The sequence below is a fragment of the Alosa sapidissima genome, chromosome 8, assembly GCF_018492685.1.
Source record: "Alosa sapidissima isolate fAloSap1 chromosome 8, fAloSap1.pri, whole genome shotgun sequence".
NCBI classification, from domain to species: Eukaryota; Metazoa; Chordata; class Actinopteri; order Clupeiformes; family Clupeidae; genus Alosa; species Alosa sapidissima.
In genome coordinates, this window is record NC_055964.1 from 10235090 (window position 1) to 10245845 (window position 10756).

The window sequence follows — 10756 nt, forward strand, 5'->3', positions numbered from 1 at the left end:
GGCTGTTGAAGTGCACTGAAAGACTTACATAAGAGAGGTGGTTGGCTTGAGTGTCTGGAGAGGGTAAATGGTGCAGGATGTAGAGGAAAAGCTGGAGTAGTGAGTGGCCTGTGACACAATATCCTGCGACGTCAGAGATGGCCATTATGGCCTGGCTTTGTCCACTCCCCACTAGAGCTACTTTGCTGTCTGCCACAGCAGGGGGCTCTAAATATGTTCTGTTTTTTTTTTTTTTACATTTTTTGTGTCGTGACAAGGGAGCAGTGCTTGCTGAGGGGATGTGTGGAATGGAGTGTTTTTGCCTGTTGGTATTTTCTCATTTTCCGGGTCTTTTTTCACTGGAGGGATCATTTCCACCAAAGCCTGGATGAAAAAGCCAGACGGAGTAGAGCAGCCTGTCCCTGGCCTGCCTGTCGGGCAGCACAAGGCTTTGTCGTCTACGGAGGCGCTCCTGTCCGACACCCTGCTCAGCCTGCTGTCCCACTCCCAAACACGCTCATTTAATCAATCTGTACTTAGGCAAAGGCAAATGTTCTAGACAGTGGAAACATGCACTAATTGCATTGAAGTGCACGAACCCCATGCAACCCTGAAGAGACCTGCACTTTTAGGTTTATGTGTGGTGTGCCTATCTACCTATCTATCTATCTATAACTATATCTATATCAATCTACTGTATACACTGTATTTAGATATATAGATAGAGAGCAAGATAGAAAGAGAGAGAGAGAGAGAGAGAGAGAGAGAGATTTACTACTTTCATTCCTTTAGAAACAATACAACTATAGTGACTGTGCATTAACTACATGCATGTATGTACAAAATGCAATGTATTGCAGTGCCATTTCTTTCTCTCTGTATTTCTCTGTCAGTCAGTCAGTCTGTCAGTCCAGTGTGAGCTGAGCAGCCAGCAGTCCTCTCTGTCTTCCCCCCTCCTCTCTCTCTCGCTCTCTCCCTCTCTCTCTTTCTCCGCCTCTTTCTCTTCCCCCATCCTCTCTCTCTATCTCTCTCTCCCTCTCTCTCTTTCCTCCACTCTTCCGGAGTGGGCATTAGTATTCTGCTCTTCTGCCGACTGTCTGATGCAGAGCCGTGTGTGACTAGCCCTCTGCTCTGTCTCTTTCCCTCCTCCGTCTCTCTTTCTTCCTCCCTCCCTCTCTCTCTCTCTCTCTCTCTCTCTCTCTCTCTCTCTCTCTCTCTCTCTCTCTCTGAGTCAGTGGGCTGGAACCCAGTGGCAGGCCGGCATGCTTTATTCATCAGGCCCGTAATTACATCTCTCTCCGTGGGAGAGCTGCTGCGGTGACATGCCGCTTACCCACACGCATACTAGACATATTTCATTACCGCCGAAAAAACACCCATTGTGCCCTGCTCTGCGCCGTGCCTGTCAGTCAACAGGTCGGAGCATGTCCGAGCTATCCGGGCGGGGGTCGCTACTCGAGACGAACTGTGGATGCATTGTGCGCACGGGAGCTGGCTAGATAAGCCCTCGAAGGACGTGAGGGGGGTTAATTTGTTCCGAACACAGGGTACTGTATGCAGAGTACAGAGTAAGTGTCTTAACAGCTCTGTGCAGCTGGATCTGAATGTCTGTATTTCAGACCATGCTTCCCCACGCACATGAATTAGAGTCTTTAAAAGAGCAGGACAACAGGTGCAAAACAAAGTCTTTCTTTTACTTGTGTTCTTGTGCACACATTGGTGCTGTAGGCTTTTTCTTTACCCCTCACATACACACACACACACACACACACTCACACATGACAACGTAGTCTGAGTCCTTTTTGCAATGAGAGGAGTGCTTGGTCCCGGCTGCCATGGCTGTGATTGATCTAATGCACCCCTGTGGTGGTGCATGCATAAGCAATGAGGTGTGAAATGGGATGAGTTAGAGGGCCAGAGAGGCTGGCAGTGACGAGGTGCCCGGCCGCGGCACCGCCAGCAGAGAGGAGAGGAGAGGAGAGGAGAAGAGAAGTGAAGAGAAGAGAAGAGAAGAGAAGAGAAGAGAGGAGAGGAGAGGAGAGGAGAGGAGAGGAGGGGAGGGGAGAGGAGAGGAGAGGAGGGGAGGGGAGAGGAGAGGAGAAGAGAAGAGAAGAGAAGAGAAGAGAAGAGAGGAGAGGAGAAGAGAGGAGAGGAGAGGAGAAAAGAGAGGAGAGGAGAGGAAAGAGGAGAGGGGAGAGGAGAGAAGAGAGGAGGAGAGGAGAAGAGAAGAGAAGAGAAGAGAAGAGAAGAGAAGAGAGGAGAGGAGAGGAGAGGAGAAGAGAGGAGAGGAGAGGAGAAAAGAGAGGAGAGGAGAGGAAAGAGGAGAGGGGAGAGGAGAGAAGAGAGGAGGAGAGGAGAAGAGAAGAGAAGAGAAGAGAAGAGAGGAGAGGAGAGGAGAGGAGAGAGAAAGAGAGGAGAGGAAAGAGGAGAGGAGAGGAAAGAGGAGAGGAGAGGAGAGGGGAGGAGAGGAGAGAAGAGAGGAAGAGAGGAGAGGAAAGAGGAGAGGAGAGGGGAGGGGAGAGGAGAGGAGAGGTGGGAGGAGAGGAAAGAGGAGAGGAGAGGGGAGGAGAGAGGAGAGGAGATGGGAGAGGAGAGGATAGGAAGAGAGGAAGAGAGGAAAGAGGAGGAGAGGAGAGGGGAGGAGAGAGGAGAGGAGATGGGAGAGGAGAGGATAGGAAGAGAGGAAGAGAGGAAAGAGGAGGAGAGGAGTGGGGAGGAGAGGAGAGGAGAGAAGAGAGGAAGAGAGGAAAGAGGAAAGAGGAGGAGAGGAGTGGGGAGGAGGAAAGGGGAGGAGAGGAGAAGCACTGCAACCTGGCCTTGATGTGCTCTCTACTGCACCAGGCCCTACACACACACACACACACACACACACACGTACACACACACACACACACACACTCACAAATACATACACTCACACACTCAAAAATACACACAGAGACACAGACACAAAATATTAACACATCAAAATGGACTCTCTGCTGCACTGCATCTCCTGGGCTAATTTATTCATTAAGTGTGCTTGCAAAGCAGCACACTTATTGTTCTTCTTAAGTTTTATTAAGTGTGCTTGCAAAGCAGCACACTTATTGTTCTTCTTAAGTTTTATTATTATTATTTTTCCCGTCTCCCTAATTTTTTGTCAGCCCTAGCGCCTAGGCCCTTTGAGACAGAGACACCGTTCCAACTTTAAAACGTCCGGTCAGTACCGGTGTAAGTTGGTCGCGAAGATGACGTCAGGTGGGCGTGCCGTTCGTCCGCCATATTGGATTGAACAGAAAGCGAAACTAAATTTTCACAGGTCACAAATTTGGTCCGAACGCCACGAAAGTTGACGTACATTATCCTTGGACCAAGCCTCACAAATGTTAGCGGAAGGATTTTTGATTTTCGAAAGCGTTTGCCCGTCACAGCCAAACGAAATCGACGGCGAAGCTCCGAAACAGGAAGTCGTCCATATCTCAGGAACACTGTCACATATCGATACCAAATTTTGTATATGAACTGGGGACTCCAGTGTGAGGGTGCATAGGCAAAAAAAAAAAAAAGAAATATTCCAAAAGCTTCCATCATTTGGCAAACCACCGACGTGTATTTGGTAACTCACACCATTCACCTTCTATCACAATGCCTTCCATGTATGCACAATGTCTCAGAGCAGACACAATGTCTCCAAGCAACCTTGCCCATTCATAAAATCCTTGCTTTGCCATGGGATAGTATGGACTTAAGAACTGATATACCAAGGAGAACAGTAGCTATATATAGCTTATATAATAGAGTTGTTTTCACATTGACGGTATTCAAATTAAATTTTTCATTATTGTTACATATCATGATGGGAGAGTATTATTAAAAATGTTACAAGTATGCAAATGCATATGTTTACGGGCATTTAGGTTTTACTGTGTTGTTTTGTTGTAAAGACATGCAAGGCATTCTGGGCCATGTAATGAACAGTGGTCGGCAGCACTCCATAGGCTACGTATTAATATGAATAGGTGTTTCTGTAAACCTAGGGATAATAAACAGCTATCTCTGTTACAAAAACCGAGCTGGTAATCGCTCATTGAAGAGGGTACTATGATAAAAAGATTGTTTTCCTAAAAGCATGGAGTTGACGAAAGAATAAACAATCAATGTCACGTTAATGTTAAATAGCCTAGAACTATCTGAACGCTAGGTGGCAACGTTGTATTACATTTCACTAGTGTAGCCTACTTGAAATACGGTGTGAGATTCCCAAGTAAGGAAGGTGCAAATATTATGTAATTTATCATGGGAAATTATTGGAAATGTTATTTCTTGTTTATTCTAATTGCAAACCACACACATCCATTCGGAATCACACGTACACATTTAATACTGAAAGACTATAATTTCGTTTATTTGATGTTGCCTTAGCAACACAGCCTTCAGAGCAAAGATTCTAGAACAGGGCGTCAGAGAGACACGTTTTGAGTTTGTGGCCAAGAACCTAAAATATCGGTTTCCATGTGCTGGATGGTGTGCGTCCTTTATGAAAGTAAGTGTTTTATACAGTTAACGTTACAGACATAATGAGTCATGTTGTAGTGGTCAACATAAATGTGCCCCTTCTGTTATTAGAATGCTAAGCGGAGAAGCATGCTAAGCAGAGATTTAGTATCATTAATTTCTTGTGTGGCTAGCTATAGGGAGGAGGAGATGTAGTGCTATGTTGCTAATTGGGATTTATGTTGTTTAGCGTAATGCCATGGTCATTTGATATGAGATGCTTGCACTCGTAACTTCGTCACGTGTAACTTTAGGACTGCTATTTTTTTTTTACTAACAGTAATTCACGAAGCACTTTAGCCCTAAAAGTAGCACCTACGTCTGTGACGGCTTAAAAGAAGTGGCAAGGACTCCTAACGCGATGTTTTGAAATGCGTCTACTATTGTCTACAGGAGCTTCCAATCGCGAGGGAACTTGCATTGTAGGCATAACTAAGGGATGCAATAACACCACCAACAACCAAAACTAGCCTACTCATTGTCAACATGTACATGAAATGTAACGTTTCATGTGGATCAAATTAAAATGTTTTCTTTGCAAACGTAAGCATAGGCATATGGTGACAGATTAATTTATTAATGCTGCTGTGTGAATCACGGTAAACGCGAATGAAGTGGCCACTTCTTAATGGGACCCACTGTATGGAAGTGGGATAAGTAAAATAGAGATGTTTTAAATAAGATAAGGTTAATCAGAATTCTACGATATGCCCGCTTGACAACGGCAGAGATAGAACTGGCCTTTGGCCATAGCAACCATCCATTTAGAACGACTGGCTTTCATAGCAACCAAAGATCTGAGCTGTGTTGCAATGTGAGGCAAAGTATAGAAAGGTGATGAAACATACAGAGACAGGTCAAGAAATATAGTGCAATGTAGACAGTAGTATACAGTTGATTTACAGACGGTGGTTTAGAGTAATATGAAGTATTCCTTTATTCTGAGATAGGCTACATCAATAGGCTCTCAAAACAACCCCAGGCTCACAAAACAATCCCAAACAGACATACGGTCTTTATAGAGCAAATCCATATAGATTATTTGTCAAATAAACCAGTAAAACATAATTTGTGGGATGGAATATATAACATTCACACTCATAGCTCATATTTTTTTAAAATAAATCAGTGAAAAAGTATCCTGACAAACAAGTAGCTTTTTAATGCCTTGGTCATATTTCATAATTTCAATTCCTCTGTAGGTTACCTGATAGCCCAGTTTGAGAGGCGCAAGACATTATTTATTTTTGCAGCCAATCACTGCTGTCATTTTATTTTATTGATTTGATCTCAGTCATAGAAGCTAAATTCGAAGGCAGGCCAAAGGTAAAATCCAACGAATCACATTCAACCCGCAAGCCAATAGTTGAATAGCCCTCTCCTAGAGCTTTTGGGATATTGCCACTGCTCCAACACTGAAAGGCACCGTTACAATGCCTGGATCAAGCCAGGTTCAGCATAGCGTATGCCACTGTCTGCTCACGTTGCTGACCGGACCAGGGCAAGCACACTTTTGCAGTTCCCGCCGGAAATGCAGTCTAGTTTTATTTTACTGCCGTCTGCTCAATACAAAAATGTACAATTTACAGCTCTGTCTGCTTAGGAGAGAAGGCCACATTAGTGGAGATACCACACCACAAAACACATGCACATTACGAAATAATGGTAAAGAATAATGAAGTCCTCATGCTCTGACATAATTCAGCTCAGAGATACATAATTCATCCCCATTTTTTGTTGAGGAGGAATTCATTAGCATGTACTTCTGTGTTTATCACTCAGTCCCCACATGCTCAGCTCATTCTCAAAATGTGCCCATTTTGTGCCTGTCCTCCTCCACACACAAATGAATCACAGTTGCCCATCTCACTCTCTCTCTCTCTCACTCTCTCTCTCTCTCGCTCTCTCTCTCTCTTCTTTCTTTCTTTCTTTCTGTCTTTTTGTCTCCCTATTTTCGTCAACCCAATCTACCTCTCTGCCACAATCTGATATCCCCTCATAACAAACAATTGCTTTCACTTGAGTCTATTCTTCCTGTTGGTATTTCTCAGCACACTGAGAGCGATTAATTAATATTCTCGACAGCATATGCTTCTCCACATCCGAGCACCGTGGTGTCCAGTTTTGGAAGTACTCTTACAGCATTTCCTGCCAAAGTGTGAGTGTGTGTGCCTGCGTGTGCCTGTGTTTTGTATCTAGCTTTTCTCTGCCCACACACTACGGCAGAGCTCTGACAACAAGTCTCCAACTACTCATAGAAGGTGTGATTTCATGTCCAGATATAGCCCTTTGAAAGTCAGCCGAAGAGATATTCTGGAACTATAGCAACGATAGCAGAGCCCCCACTTTTGGCCAACTTCAATCACCCTTCCCCCGACTTGCATTGACTGCCACAGCAAGCACTTCTCAACAAAGTGGATCAGCAAAAAATCGTAGTGAAAACATTGTGCTGCTCCTCAGGGCAATCACTGTGCTGACAATCTGATGAGCGAGAATTGCCCCTGTACAGATAGCAAAACTGTTCCCAAGCCAGCCAGGCCCTCTAACTTTGGTCCAATCTGTGTTTGTGCAGATGCATGTGGCTGCATACATAAGCGTGGTTCAGGGACGAGCCTCTAGCTGTGCACCTGTGGAGGAAAACTTAAAAAAAAATTGTCCTCAGAACAGTTTCCTCCCTCCTATCCTGTTGTCCAGAGTGAGAAATATATGCTGCCAAACCCAGGGGACAAAAAGTAAATATCAGGTGGAAGGGAGGCGTGAGTGTCAAGATAACAATCCATTTTTCAAACGGGACATGACTACACAATCTGCCCTGAGGGGGGGGGGGGGGTGGGGGCAGAGAGTGGCTGGGCTGAGTGGGGGGGTGGGGGCAGAGAGCGGCTGGGCTGAGTGGGGGGGTGGGGGCAGAGAGTGGCTGGGCTGACTGCCTGCGCACTGTGCTCTCCAAAGTGTGACATTTGGTGGAAAAGCTTTTAAAATGAAGAACAGAGATGTGTGTCAAGGGGAAGCTTCTCCCACTAATATTTCCTGATGCCAGTTGCTGGATGCCTGAGAGCAACACGTTTAGGCTTATGTTGAGCACACTATTTAAACAATGCCATGCATAGCACTGGAAATTTGTGACAGAAAGGCTGAGGGATAGTGATTGACACATGAGAACGTTAGAGAGGTAACAATGCATGGGATTGTTTTAATGTATTTATACTTTATTCATGACAATGCACTACTAAATGTGTGTAGACGAAATCCCGCACACTGTTCTTATACTTCACACAATGTTTCGGTCACACAGACCTTCACCTTACCTTTTCCGACGCACCTGTCCTAAAAGAGGTGTGCAAAAGAGCTTTTGAACTGAATACTACTAAATAACTAATTAACCCTAAAATGAAAACTCTGCCACCATCTACTGTATGACAGTAGTCACCCATAGGTTTGCTGGTCAGTGAAATACAACATGAATTAGCCACCAAAATGTCTGTGGTTACAAAGAGCTATAACCTTCATTCAGTCCCACGTTACAGAAAATGTATCTCTCTGTTGGATAAGTCTGTCTGCTCTTTTAGTGTTTCACAGGAAGGAGAAACCTAATATGGAGTTGTACTGGGTAGGATGGCTGTGACAAATGTCATTTCTGCATGAACTGTGCCTTTAATGCTTTGAGAGAACTGAGGAGGAGGAGAGGTGACAAGACAGAGAGTGAGATAAAGATCAGGCAAGAGAGGGGGAGAAGGATGAGGAGAAAACGACGGATAGAGAGTGACAGAGATATACAAAAAAAGAGAGAGAGAGAGAGAGATAATGGAATTGATGAGAATCACTGCCATCATGACAAAAGAACTGCACCGTTTTTTCCTGAATATGAGCGATGATGACTGTTTTTATCTCCCTTTCTCTTCCACTCTCTCTCTTCCTCTATCTCTTCCTCTCTCTCCCCCTCTATCTCTGCCTCTCTCTCTGGGTCCTTGCGTCATTCCTGACACCTCCTGCCTGACCCCCATCCTCCCACACCCAACCAAAACAGCACCGCACAGCTCCACACAGCCTCTGTTTCCAATGTGGCCACAGAGGGAGCCGTCTGACTCACTGGCCTCTGTGAGACAAAGGAAATCTCAATCAGGAGAGGCCCCGCTGCACACGCCAGCCCACAGAACATCCCGTCACATGGGCTGACTTATAAATGTCTGCATTCGAACAATTAAGTGCCATCTTTTCCGGTGCCTGGCAGTGCGCAATAAAATGAGGAAGAAAAAAAGACAGATGTTTGGATGACTATATGAGTGAATACTGAGACTTACAGACACACATGCGCACACATAAAACAGACTCCCGCCCACACTAATGGATAGACTGACAGACACATACTCAAGAACACACACACACACACACGCACACACACACACAAACCACCATGTAAGCAGCAGCTCCACTGCACCTGCTGTGTGAGTAATGTAATGATAACTTGGAGCCCAGTGCTGTGGGAGTCACCCAGGAACATCTGTTTGACACAGCCGTGGCATAAGAGGAGGACCTGAATGGGCCCCCTACATTACGCTACACGTGCGGCAGGAGCACACGCACACACACACACACACACACGTACATACACGCATACTCACTCTCTGGCTCTGATGCCATCTCTGCCGGAGCGGAGCAGACTTGGCAGCTCTCTGACACACGCTGCTGGCTGAGGCTGAACTGCTCTTCTGGCTTTGCCTTCCTCGGCGTGCGGGCGGGCAGCCGGAGCCAGTGCGTCACCACTGACAGGCTCGAGGAGCTCGCGGAGGACTGATGCGCCCAGCGCACACCGCTCCTCCTGACAGACGCCTCTGCCTCCAGGGCCGACTCCAAGAGAGATCAGAGCCGCAGGGGGATTTTGGGATGCGGGCGGTCCTGATAATGCACGAAACACGCCAGTCACGCTCTGTCTACCTGCAGTAAACACGGGCAGACTCTGAAGTCATGCACTGGTGCAGGTGGAGGAACACACGTGTGCTGACTCACCTTTCAGTCGTGTATTATGCATGTGTAATACTGTCCTCTCACACAGGAAGTATCAAGCTCCTTATGCCAAATATATACTGCAAGGACTAATACATCTCATGGCTTCACCGGGCAACATGAAAACACAACTGCTGAGAAAACACATGCCTTGACTGCAGGGTGATTTGGTTTCTATGTAAGCATTATTATCAGTGACCAGATATATGCCTGTGACATTGTACAAGGCATGATTTTTGTACAGCGGATAAACACTTAGTCACATTCAAAGCAAAAGTGCTTATCCATAGAGACACAGATGTATGGGATTAGGCTCATCGAAACTGTGAATCACCCAGCTGGAACAACGTGTCAGAGCAAGACTAGCACAAGTAGCCATAATCAGAGATGACAGTCTCCCCGAAAGTTGTTTCTACATGTTCTGTCTTTGTAAGGACAAGGTCAACAGGCACTCAGGGAGAGCCCTTTTTAGTTGATTACCTAAAGCAAAAGCTTCACTGTTCTGTCAATGACAGACCTTGAATGCCTTGGAATGTTTTTGCAAATGTTGTGCAATAGTGAAAAAGAAAAACAGCAATACCATTCAGCAATAATAGCCTGGAATTACCTCACATCTCTCTCTCTCTCTCTCTCTTTCTCTCTTCTCTGTGTCAGGAGGCTATTGTTGGCCAGCAATGTCATTGGCAAAACACAGGATATCCACAAGGATGTCTGCTTGATACTTCTATGTGTAAATAGAAGCAAATGTTTGCATCTTGCATTGTCCATATCCTGTAGTTTACAGAATGCCTGTGAACTTTGCTTACCAATGGATGGTGTATCCAAGATTTGCAGCTGTGGAATGTTTTAAACAGATGTTGAGAGAGAATGGAAGCTTTTCACACAATTTATGACAATTTATGACACTATGTTTACACCATTTGTTCTGCATAAAGCATTTTTACCGAAGTATTTAGAACCATGTTAAGGAACAAATATTGTTGTATCCATCATGCTTTTTCTGTATACGGTGTAAAACTAGTCCTTGTGTGGTCAATTAATTCCAGTATGATTGTTGTCTTGTGTGAGAGGAGACATGGTAACATTAAACAGAAGCTGCAGCACACCACAACCATGAATCTCATAAATACAAAGCCTGCTCAGTGCCTGTGGCCAGGTGCCAAAATCTGCATTCACTGGAGTCTGGTATCATAATGAACCTACTCTACATTAATTTGAGCACTTTCTTCACCTCTTTCTT

General features: G+C 45.3%; 1 long non-coding RNA gene across 1 annotated transcript; it reads left to right on the forward strand.

The window, feature by feature from the left end:
• The first annotated feature begins 4446 nt into the window (after positions 1 to 4446).
• LOC121715924 lies at positions 4447 to 8774 on the forward strand. Its single transcript, XR_006033710.1, has 2 exons — positions 4447 to 4504; positions 8540 to 8774. It is a non-coding gene; the product is annotated as an uncharacterized LOC121715924 (long non-coding RNA).
• Positions 8775 to 10756: the final 1982 nt, after the last annotated feature.